This window comes from Mercenaria mercenaria, chromosome 3 (genome assembly GCF_021730395.1).
Source record: "Mercenaria mercenaria strain notata chromosome 3, MADL_Memer_1, whole genome shotgun sequence".
NCBI lineage: Eukaryota > Metazoa > Mollusca > Bivalvia > Venerida > Veneridae > Mercenaria > Mercenaria mercenaria.
Genome location: NC_069363.1, coordinates 22,061,593 through 22,072,732, shown reverse-complemented (window position 1 = coordinate 22,072,732; position 11,140 = coordinate 22,061,593).

Sequence of the window (11,140 nt, the reverse complement as noted above, 5' to 3'; positions counted from 1 at the left end):
AATTTAGGCCCTGTTTTCACAACTTCATCTGCAGACTTATTCAGTCATTCTCTTCTCAGTATAGTTTTATAAACATAGAATAATAACTATCTTACGCTGTAGAAACAAGGTGTGGTCTAAACTCGTCTTAATACATGAAGTACCGTGCACACGACTACATTAATTGAATTATATATTTAGACATTAAACACATTGTCTTAGCCTTATATATGTCACTGTCAATTTCTAACTAGATACTTGTTATTTCTCATTTTCTCGATGCATAAAAATGTATAATTGCCATCATGGAAAAACAAAAGAATACAGTTATTTTGTGGTGCGTCTTTAAGGTAACTTGACAAACAGCCACTACTGACCTTGAATATACAAGTATATATAATTCTCAAAATATACTAAGTATTTAAAATTGAACCTCAAACAAATCACTATTAGTGACAAACGTCCCCTAAGTGTGCCCAAGAATGCTACAGTTGTCTGCGCAAAATATGCCAGAATAGTTTAGGTATGAATCATTTTGTGACAAGATAAAAAAAATTCTCCAAAGGTAACCTTGACCTTGGAGCTAGGGGTTTGGGTCTTGAGCATGACACACCAACTCATTATAGGGAACAATTGTGACAAGCAATTTTAACATCCCTTGATGAATGGCAGAGTTATTGGCCGGACAAGAAACGTACAATGTTAACCTTTGACTTCTAAGTGTGACCTTGAGGCTTGGGGTTTTGGTCTTGCTGCGTCTGACACGTCATCTCAATATAGGGAACGTTTATGCCAAGTAATATTAAAATCTCTTCATCGATGGAAAAATTATGGAACGGACAAGAAACAGACCATGTTAACATTTAACCTCTAAATGTGACTTTGACCTTAGAGTTAGGGGTCTGGTTGTTGTGCATGACATGTTTTCTCGTTATGGGGAATATTTATGCCAAGTAATTTCGAAATCCCTTCATGAATGGCAGAGTTACGAACCGGACATGAAACTGACCCTGTTAACCTTTGACTTGAATTCTACGTGTGACCTTGATCTTGGAGCTAGGGGTCTAGGTCTTGCACGTGACACATTGTCTCATTATGGTAAACATTTATGCTTAAGTTGTTTCAAATCCCTTCATGGATGACAGAATGACAGATGACATATAAAAAGTATAGAAAAGTATTATGATGCAAAATGTCTATTTTGGGGGTAAAATGTTAAAAATATAAATGAAACTGCGGATTCTGGAATTGACCTATAACAATAGACTTATGCATCTAAAGAGGTCCCATTTTGGCACAACATTAGATTACTATATTGTGCAAAATGTAAACTAATTAGAAATTTAGAAAAAAACAAAATGGCGTCCTAAATCCAATATGGCCGCCATAAAAACGACATTTAAACCCGAATTATCGTCGATTTTATGTCAAATTGACTCATATCATTGCTTTTACATATGATAATCTGGTTATTGTTAGTAACAGTATTCAATATGGGGCAATAGTAAGTATACAGACAAAATTACCGAGTCATTCAGCAGCAGAAATTGTCGTAATTTACTAAAAAATATTGATATTATTATGGGTCAATTCCAGAAATTCACAGTTTTAATTATATGTTTAAACGTTTGACCCCACAAAATGCATTTTGCACCATGACTGTTTCCTATACTTTTAGTATGCTGTTACATACATCTTGTATAATGCGGTCACCAAAAATCAATTCTTTGCGAATTATTTCCCCTATTTTCATAAATGGCCTTTACTATCGAAGCTTTCATCACAATCGAGCTAAAAAACAAATTAGTATAAACTAACAAAGAACGTCTAATGTCGGCATGTTCTAGATGTATTTTACAGTCAGTAATCCATCTTGAGCAGCAATGTACACCAACAAAGACCCCCAAATGTCGTAATTTTCTAGATGTTTTCTACAGTTAATACTCTGTCTTGAGCAACAATTTACATCATCAAAGATCCCTCAATGTCGGCATTTTCTAGACGTATTCTATATTGAACGTGTTTAGCAGTAGGTTACAACAAAGACCAACCCTTTAATGTCGGTGTTTTCTAGATGTATAATATAGCGAGCAATCCGTGTTAAGCAGCAGTGTACATCAACAGTGACCCTCTAATTTCGGCATTTTCAAGACGTACTTTACAGTGAACAATCCGTCTTTAGCAGCATTTTACAGCACCATAATTTATATGCATCAGATTCATGAATTTGAACAACATTGAAAATACTTTATCAATCTTTTACCTCATTAAGTCCGAAAAAAAAAACGATATTTAAATTAACCTTCTGGCCTATTTACAAGAATCAAGGTATTATGTTGCTAAATGCATCTCGGGAAGTTGTCTAAATTGCTAATAAAGGAACGATGTCATGTGCAGGTACTCAGAAGATTGAATTAATTTGGCTGTATATGTAAGTCATTCGATTTAGTAGCTTTAAAGATGTTTCTCTGCTTGTCTTCAAAAAGCAAGACCGTTTGAAAAAAAATAGGAACACTTCTAACAATCTATTTGACACACTACAGAAAATTTGATGACGATGAGACGAACATGTCAAGTCATCTGTAACGGCATTCTACGTTCATTTAATGTAAATTATTTAGGGACAGCTTTGAATATTTTAGGAAAACTACAGTTACATTATGACATTTTCTAGTGTACTCTTTATCCTCAGTACTAAATTTTGTTGTTCGTTAAGATAAAAAAGAAAGAGTTTATACCAATTTTGTCTAAATCACTGCATTTGCAATTGCTGCATTGAACTAAAGTGGGAAAATCGTTGTCTTAAAAGTAAACGTTCTTATAATGCGTCAGACGACTAAGTTGTGTCTTGTGTTTACTAACGTGTTTTATGTTTACTTTGAGTCATGGGTTCTGATTAGTGAGTTATTTTTAGCAACAGAAAAGGATCCCATCATCATATCATTTTTCATTATAATTATTTTCATTAAACGTTACTAAAATAGGTCAAGATTCTCTTCTATTAATAGACAAAGTAATTTCAACAATTCGAGAGGAGAAACTTGTGTCAAATTAACAACGGATTTCTTCTCCCTGATATGATATGTCTAATAAGCAAAAGACTTATGTAGCAGAGGATTCTGGTCATTTAATAGAGTGACATTGACCCAGAGATGACACAACGTGGCGTATGGCAGAAAACAGTTTTCGACAGTAATACAATTGCTTAGCTTCGATTTATTTTAGTTCTGCTAAGCATAATTGATTTTTATTGTAACTATCATATTTTCTGATAGAAACAAATGAATTGCATTTATTTATTTATTTCTTAAAATTGAGCTTCATATTGTTACACATGACTCAAGAAAAGCCCACGACTCAGCAACAATGAACCATATATCCTAATGCGAGTCCATTTGCGTGATGAAGTCAAGTATAATTTCATAATTTACATAGAGACGAGCCGCGAACAAAACCAATTATCAATGTCATAGCTGTACAAGTGTATTTTCAGTTATGTATCTTCTTCGGTAGCTATAAATTGCCAGTCTATTGTTAACATGTTTGCTGTATATGCGAGTGAGAGGTTTATGTAACCGTCAGTAGACCCGCCTCCTAGCATTTACTTCATGGTGATACCGAGTTTATATAACTGTCAGCAGACACCGTCTCCCAGCACTCACTTCATGACGCTTAGTTTGTGTAACTTTAATTAGACCTTGTGTCTTTGCCCTCACCTTATGATGGCGAGTTTATGTAACTGTCAGTAGACCCGCGTCATTGCACTCACGTCATGGTGGTGCCGGGCTAATTTAACTGTCACTAAACGCCGCCTCTTGGCACTCACGTCATGGTGGTGCCGAGTTTATATAACTGTCAGTAGACACCGCCTCCTGGCACTCACTTCACGATGGAGCTGAGTATATATAACTGCCAGTAGACGCCGCCTCCTGGCACTCACGTCATGGTGGTGCCGAGTATATATAACTGTCAATAGACGCCGCCTTCTGGCACTCACTTCATGGTGGTGCCGAGTATATATAACTGTCAGTTGACGCCGCCTACTTGTACTCACTTCATAAAGGTGCCGAGTATATATAACTGTCAGTAGACGCCGCCTCCTGGCACTCACTTCATGGTGGTCAGTAGACACCATCTCCTTTCACTCGCTTCATGACGCTTAGTTTGTGTAACTGTCGTTAGATCTTGCCTCTTTGTCATCCTTTTATTATGACGAGTTTATGTAACTGTCAGCAGACCCGCCTCCTTCCACTTACTTCATAGTAGTGTCGAGTTTATATAACAGTCAGCAGATGCCGTATCTTGCACTCACTTCGTGACGCTTAGTTCGAGTACCTTTCACTAGACCTTGCCTCCTGGCACTCACTTCATGGTGGGGCCGAGTTTATATAACTGTTAATAGACGCCGCGCCTCCTTGCACTCACGTCATGGTGGTACCGAGTATATGTAACTCTCAGTAGACGCCGCCTCCATGTACTCACTTCATGATGCTTAGTTACTCACTTTATGATGGTGCAGAGGTCAGTTCAAGTAACTGTAGACGCCGCCTCCTTGTATTCAATTCATGATGCTTATGTTGTGTAACTTTGCACTCACTTCACGATGGTGTCGAGTTTATATAACTGTCACTAGACGCCGTCTCCTTTTACTCACTTCATGGTAGTGCCGAGTATATATAACTGTCAGTAGACGCCGTCTCCTTGTACTCACTTCATGGCGGTGCCGAGTATATATAACTGTCAGTAGACGCCGCGTCCTTGTACTTACTTCGTGACGCTTAGGTTGTATTACTTTGCACTCATTTTTGATTTCGATAATACTAAGAAACCAACATAACAAGCAATGTTATTTTCTGACACGTTATAAGGTCATATGAAAGCCGGACAATATTTTTTCTCAGTTATTTTCCTCCCATAATCACGGAATCCGTGTAATATGAATAAAGGAAATATTCCTGACTTAAACCTAATCAGGTTTAATTGATACCCTCTCGCGCTATTATCCACTCTGAGACACTAATTTAATGGATCTCATTACTAATTGACGATGTATGTTGCACGAACCGCTGCTACAAATATGTTAACAAAGCTACGGAACTTTTTATTAACACGAAAATACCTTGACGTCATACGTAACTGCATGTAAGGCTATTATTGCAGACCATGCTACCATGCTGTTTCTGTGGAACATTGGCAATATGTCAATGATTTTACTTTGAGACTGCATCCCAACCTCCCTTCGATACATCATTGTTAAATCTGTAAAGGGGAAATAGTGTTGAAAAGAAAGAAAGCCTCTTCTGCTTTTGATTAGTATATCCAAAGAATATACTAGTAAGTCCTCTCTTTAAAGATATTTTTTATCGACAGCGGCATGTGCATTGTTATGGTTCTCTTGATTATTCAGGAACAACAGTTACTATGGTGTTGGTGTTAAAAGGCATAAAACTTTCCAGAAACTTCTTTTGCGTAACTTTGAATATATTTTCAATATCTTCTTCTTTGAATTTATAAAACAACAGCCACCTAAAGGAATGAGGTTTATTTCTAGGTCTTCCAGTAGTACACACTGCAGGTATGGCAGCTATTCCCCCTGTTTGTACCTACACATACAAGTACTCGTTTGTACCTACACATACAAGTACTCTGTACATAGTTTCAAATTAAGTGTCGTGTGCGTGTTAGCAATGTTATTTTGACTTAGCCAGTTCTGATGTAATGCAGGATATGTCTCCGCTTCAAGCAGTCTTTACATTTACATTAGGTAATTGTTTACAATATCACAATGATACATATATTACACTGATACATATTGTTTCGTCTATTGGTAACAGTTGCATGTTACTAACAGAAAAACAAACTAGCAGCTATTAACATTAACATAATTCATTTTGAAAAGTAACAATTCAGATATCTTGAAACTGTTAACTAGCCATAAAATCAAATTATACTATGCAAAACAGTCCAATTTCTGCCCTGGTCAAATTTAAATCCAATCAGTAATAATTCCAAAATGTTCTCACAATTCAAACTGAATTTAGTATATCCAAAGAATATAAGTCCTCTCTTAAAAAAAAAAAATCATATCCACAATGTTAATATACATCCATCAAATATTTATTGTCCAAATTGGTCATATTTTGTTTTTAAACAAGAGGGTCAAGATGACCCTAGGTCGCTCACCTGAGAAACACACCATAACAGTGTAAACATGTTTGACCTAGTGATTTCATGGAAACAAATATTCCGGTCAATTTTCATTAAGATTGGATCAAAAATGCGGTCTCTTGAGTTTAAACAAGTATTTTCTTAGATATGACCTAGTGATCTAGTTTTTGACCAAAGATGACCCATATTCAAACTCGCCTAGATTTTATCAATGCAATCATTCTGACCAAATTTCATGAAGATCAATTGAAAAATACAGCCTCTATCGCATACACAAGGTTTTTCTTTGATTTGACCTAGTGACCTACTTTTTGACCTCAGATGACCCATAATCAAACTCAAAATTTCATGAAGATCAGTTGAAAAATACAGGCTCTATTGCATACACAAGCTAAATGTTGACAGACGACAGACGACAGACGGACGACAGACAGACGATGGACATCGAGCGATCACAAAAACTCACCTGAGCATTGTGAGCTAAAAATACGGGGAAGTTTTTCAGTAAAACTCAATGCTTGTTTTGCTTGGGAGAACGCTATATTTTTTACATGTTATTCCATCGTAACTTTTTGTAAAATCTGGATAACTAAAAATTAAAGAAGTTTATATCCCGTGTTCGAAGATTATTTATGTCAAGTTTGGGAATGCATTTCCAGCAGGAAGTATATCAAAATATAGTTCTTGTTTGGGATATCATTTCTCCACCATCAAAAGCTGTAAATTACCTATGCTTGTATCGGCGTGGCGTTAACCCCAACCCACACCACAGAAAAAACAATGGGCGATATTTCCTACAATTGATTACTGACCTGTTTATAGAAAATATGTTGAATACTAGTGTATTTTTTCAGTACAATAATCACCAAAATCATTATTATCGTGGCAATTTTCTGCCTGTTACGTTTACTGTAAAGATATAAAAATGTGAGACCGGACATAAGTCCCTAACCCATAATGCTAAGATTGGTAGCACAGTTATAGTATGGTGGCATATATCTGCCACAATAGCTAGGTAGCTATCGCGATACCGCAAAAAATTATCTTGATAAAGCGAAGTTTCCTGAAAAGATTATCTCAATAGTGGAAGGTTTCCTGGAAGAATTATAATTTACATTATTTTCTCGATATTTTTTGTTTAAGTGCCCACCACTGTCATCTATTAGCTAGATTACCTTTTTGATACTTTGAGAAATGATCTCGATATTTCGAACTTTTCTGAAAAGTTTATCACAATAGCCTAAAGTTTCCTAGAAATAAACGGCATATCGAGAAAAATAATTTATTACAATAATGTTTTCAGAAAAATGCACAATTTTGCTGGAAAGTTTAAAATATTATCGTGATAGTTACCGAGCATCTCGTGGCAGTTCCAAGCATTAACGCGACATTTTGCGTTAAAACATTTTCAGGAAATGAATAAAATTATCTAGAAAATATCATTTATTGATGAAATGTTATCAGAAAAAATGCACACATTTCCTGGAAAATTATCGTGATATCTACCTAGCTATCTCGTGGCAGAAATATACCACCATAGTTTAGCTATTCTGAACCGTCTCGACGAGACGGTATTGAGCTAGGGGTTTTGTTTGAAAACAAGAAAAAATTCCGAATCTTGCAAATGCTGCAGTAAGCTTTTGGCAAGCTAGGAACTAGATAACCTATCGCACATTAGCCCATGCAGGATCTTTCTAAAGATTACAGTTCTAAATCGGTCTAGATCTGTGAAGCTTGTATCAGAAAGTTACCTAATCAAACGAAATGGTCCTGTCACAAATGGGTGTAATTTTTCTACATGTATTTTTATTGATTAATCCCGGGAGTTTGTTTACTTTTAATTATGGCTGGCTATATGTGCCATTTTTCCTTGTGTTGATACTGTTCAAATTACTCATAGGCGCAAATCTTTCAGCGTCGCTTAATTAAGTTGGACAGTAGCAACTTTTATCTTAAATTTACTATAAACGATTACTTTAGGCAGATTGCATTTACTAGTTTAAAATTAGTTCATAGAATTAAGAACGAAGAGAAAAGAGAAATACGATGTTTTCATTAGGTGACAAATAATGCGGCACACTAACAAATAAGGATTTTAACTTATCAGTGACAAGGGGTGTAAAATACGTGATTGTGCAACATTCGATTTGCTAAACGTAAAAAATACCTGTATTATAGTTAAACTTTTAAAATCATAACTTTTAATATGTATAGATCTTAGGATAGTGTTATTTTTTAATATGTGTAATAATGTATCATAGCTGTAATGTTGATCAAACTTCGATATGCTGGTATTAATGGCCATAACCTACTGCTATGATCACAGGGGTTTGTTGGGCGATACCGCAGGGATGAGTGTTTGATGGTTTTGAGCAGGGTCTAGTGCCGGTGGATGAGTGAGCGCAGCAATGGCTGACCGCAGCAAGTGATTGCTGCGTTCTCTCATCAGCTGAGTCGAGTGTTAGGATATCCATCGATCTTCTTTTGCGTTGTACATTTACATTGTGCAAAAGGTAACAACGGGATAGACTCAAACTGGGAGTAGACAAAATACCTGTAACTGTAAATGCGGTCAGATATTCTATATTGATTTGTGTTTTGAAACTAAAAGGGTATTTATAACAGCAAGTTAATACCAACATTTCAAAGTGTTCGGTGGACTGTAAAGTTAGTGCATTTCAGTAGATACATAACAATACCTGCATTAGAAGGATAGCAAATATCTAGTATAAATTATGAAAATGAAAGTGGGGCATATTCTGATTTGAATGATTAAATATATATATCAATCCTAGTTTTGGTATGTATATGTTAATCTATCAAAGCACGATATATATTTTATATATATGATCAACAAGGTTTAAATTTGATGCATTTTATTGTTTTTACATATTCTTATTCATCATTTTATATTTAGTTTTAAGATGTGCTTGCTAGTCTGTTCATTTCTAATCTGATTAGAAGTGATATATGATGTTTTAGGTTGAAACTTGAAATAGTTATTTACTACCACAGTCTACACCTGTAGAAACAATCCCCATAACTCTGATTGAATTTCTACAGATTTATCATCCTTTTTAACTTAGAATTTTTTGGTTAAAATGTTTGATAAAGTCAAATATCTCAGTTACTATCAAAGCTTATGACTTGAAACTTAAAACTGTATTGCCTATCAAAGTCTACAACAGGAGAAACAATCCCCTTAACTTAGATTTGAATTTTGACAGAGCTATGCCCCTTTTAACTTAGAATTTTTTGGTTAAAGTTTTATATAACGTCCAATATCTCTGTTACTATCAAAGTTGTTGACTTGAAACTTAAAATATGTATTTACTATCAAAGGCTACACCATCAGAAACATTCCCCATAACTCTGATTAGAATGTTGACAGATTTATGCCCCTTTTATTGTCAAAGCTCTAACTGAGAAAAGTCGAGCGTGCTGGCTTGCTTGTCTTACGGACAGCTCTTGTTTATTTATCAATTCTTTTAGTCAGGTTTTAGATGCATTAATAAATTAATGTGTCATGATTAGCAAACATAGCTTATTTTTTTAGTAGTAATATTCCTAGAATATAATGCTATATATGTAGAACATTTTATAGTCTCTTGTAATTCTTATTAGAATGACCACATAAAATATGAGATTGAAATTCTGTGAATATGTACATATTATGTAAATGTGGATGAGACTCTAATAAACTAATAAATACTAAATACTATATATCTCTGTACAACCTTTGCGGAAAAGGTCATTTGGAATCTGAGGATGGTTAGCAATGTTTCGATGAATTCGACATGACTGTACACAAATTGCAAACTGCAATTACTCAAAATACTCACTGTACCTATACGGATATAGTTATGTTGCATGTTTCTGGAGGAACATAAACTATATTTTGACATTTATTTAGGCTTGAATAATGTAACAGAAACTTATTTAGAAAGGTTGCTTAGACGTGCCTTCAAGGTTTCAAACTTTATTTTCATTGTGCATGTACAATTTTACACCATGAAGTAAATCGACGTGAGCGGAAATCTCTGCGGCAGGTCGGTGGAATATTGGTTCAGTTGTCATTTAAATGCATAATTACGCACAAAAAGGTTCATTTGATCTATCAACGTCTCATGCAACATAAATCTTCAATTAGTGACGATATCCATTAACACGGTGTTTAATAGTTGACAGAGAATCAATTATACCTGATTACTTTTAAATCCGGAATATGTCGTTTATTCGAATTACACGGATTCCGTGATTACGAGTGAAAAAGGAATTGAGAAAACATTGTCTTTCTGTCATAAGACTTTATGACATGTTGGAAAATTTCATTGCTGGTTTTGTTTGTTTTCTGGTCTTATCGGCACCATAAAATCCGAGTAAGAAGGCGAGGTCCACTGACAGTAACATGAACTTTGAAGTGAATTTTCATGTTTAGCAAGGCCAGTTTATGTCAGCTTCTAATTGGCAGGTATTTTATTAGGCAACTAAACGTATTCATTTTAAGTGGTAGTTTAAACAGTTAAAAAATCTGCATTTAAAGTCGTTATCTAACTTTTCACAAATATCTGAATATCAAAATGGAACAGTTAACAGAAGCGATTGTTAAGACCTTCTTGTAAACGAATGGCTGTACGACCTTCTTTATATTCACAGTAATCGCACTCATAAGACTCCTTAATTAATTCGGCGACGCCGTCTAAATTCGTTTTCGTTACCTATGCCACGTGACTTCAGTTTGCAAATCAAACTACTTTATAACGCATTATAGATAATTTATCAAAATGGAAGATTTATGCAACACTCTGCCTGATTGGACGAGAGTGTCAATTTCTTTCACTCTGTTGATTGTGCTACGCTGAGTGAAATGTAGACAAAGCGTTTATCATAAACGACGCTGTTCACAGTTATAAAGCTAACTTTGGCTCAGTATATTTAGCAAGAATATTGATATATATCTCAAAATGATAAGTAAGTTTAATAAATATGATAA